Source organism: Mastomys coucha, unplaced genomic scaffold (genome assembly GCF_008632895.1).
Source record: "Mastomys coucha isolate ucsf_1 unplaced genomic scaffold, UCSF_Mcou_1 pScaffold3, whole genome shotgun sequence".
NCBI classification, from domain to species: domain Eukaryota; kingdom Metazoa; phylum Chordata; class Mammalia; order Rodentia; family Muridae; genus Mastomys; species Mastomys coucha.
In genome coordinates, this window is record NW_022196909.1 from 4,921,488 (window position 1) to 4,923,830 (window position 2,343).

Genomic DNA, 2,343 nt, shown 5'->3' on the forward strand with positions numbered 1-2,343 from the left:
GGGGTGGGGGAGGCAACCCAGCTCACACTCTTTCCCTGACCCATACCATTGTGAAGTTATTGTCACTAGCCCACAGTCCCCACAACAACCCTCCATCTAGTTATGCCAAGATTAGCACCTACAAACCCAAAATAGCAGCTGACACAACTTTCTATTTGCAGAAGGGCAGGCAGGACGCGTTAACAACACGCTGGTGAACACGCTGGTGAGATCCCTGGATGCTAAGGACAGGCCCAACAGCACAGCGCGGCAGAGGCAGGCAGCCTTGATCTTTATCAGCTGATAACTCCACAGGTTCTTATAAGGGAATTCCAGAACTTTTCCTTTGATAAAGCCTCAACCCCCCCCCCCAGGTCTACTGCTGCCAAAACTAAGAATAGCTTTACTAGGCAGTCGATCTGGAAGTTGGAAAGAAACGGGCTCTCACTTAATGCTAACTGATTTGGTATCCTTAGACAAGCCTCAGAGCCATTTCAAATGTAAATGTTGATCTTGGGGAAGGTAGGAGCCTCCTCCTCAGGAAACAAGGATAGGATCCTGAAGATACTTGGTGAGCCCTCCTCCACAATCATAGGAAAGGGAAAGAGGGAGAGTAGCCACACGCTGAAAATGGTACCCAAGTTCACTTCTAGTAGAAAAAACAAGCCATCAACATTAAGGCTTTTAAAGGTCTGAGTGTCCCTGTGGTAAAGAGGGGTGTCTTTATCCTCATGCCTTCTAGCCTACTATAAAACATCCCTCTATGCTCTCTCACTCCCTAACGACCCACCTAAGGGCTGTGGCATCCTCAGCGAACAGCTAGGAGAGGGGAGGGCCTGGGAGTGGCCAGAAAGGGAAATGGCTGATCTTAGCAAACAGGTCTCCCAAGCCACAGGATATATAAACATGGCTGCTTTCCTTCTGTAGGAAGCGCCATTCTGTTCTTTATACCACTTCAAAACATTGCATAATTAAGTTATCTTTACTAAGCATGTACTTTATGTAGGTCAGTGCATATTGTTTGATTTACATTATTTATTATCCCTAATAACTCAATGAGAGGGGCATGGTTATTCCCATTTCACAGGTGGTAAAACTGACATTATGAAAGACTGAGTTTTGTGTTAAGCACTTAGAACTACTGTAAACAGGCCCAGGATGAACTCTGTTAAGTTTCAGACAAAAACCTATACGTATGAATATATGTGTGTGTGTGTGTGTGTGTGTGTGTGTATTTATATGTATATATCTTACCATTTGCCAAAGAAACAATAATAGATAAGAGGGGGAAAAATGGAAGCATCTAGTTAATTAAAAAAAGACATTCGTAGGTCCTAGATAAGTCCACACAATTCCCAGTGCTAAGCACTGTAGAACAGGCACACTAACTGCAGGGCAGGGGGACGACATCCCTACATCCCTAAGCACTGTAGAACAGGCACACTAACTGCAGGGCGGGGGGGCGATATCCCTGGTTAAATAGCAATTGTAGAACCAGCTGATAACTAAGGGATAGTGGGTTGAGTTCTTCTGAAAGCAAATGTGAACAGTCCGAATCTGAAGCCAGACTGTGTTCGTGTGTGTGTGTGTGTGTGTGTGTGTGTGTGTGTGCTCATGCAGGTGCATGCATATGATGCATAATGATAGTATAACTATTTAAAGTTATAAACTTAGAGGGTGTAACAGGATTATCAAGCACTGCTATTCTCCTCAGAAGCTGACCACCTTCTCTCTCAGTAGAAATCACTTAAAGAATCATCCAGACCAAATGCACACTTCACGTCTTTCACTTAATTTTGTATGCTAACCAGTGTCTATGGGGGGAAATACGGCAACTTAGTTTAATGGTTCCTTGTCACATTGTTGTTAAATCTTTAAACAAAAACACTACAGATATCATGGAATCTATGAGAACCCTTTCCGCTTCCTCTGACATTAGCTCTTTCATGTCATATCATTTTATTATTTAAAATCAAGAATCTTACAGTGACCAGCACATGCTTATTATCCAGCACGCTCGGAAGCCAGCATTACAGCACTGGAGGTATTTATTTCGTTATTGTTTGTTTTGTTTATTTTGTTATTGTTTGTATTGTTTGTTTTGCCAAAAGAACTTTATTGACAACAGATTAATTAAAGAGACGGAGCAGTTCAAGCCTGTCTGTCGTACATATTGGCAGGTGTAGAAAGGAGTTAAGTGACCTAACAGGGGACATAGAAGGAGTGTTGGTGTAATCCACACCCAGCACACAGGTCCAGTGTGGCCTAACAGGGGACATAGAAGGAGTGTTGGCGTAATCCACACCCAGCACACAGGTCCAGTGTGGCCTAACAGGGGACATAGAAGGAGTGTTGGTGTAATCC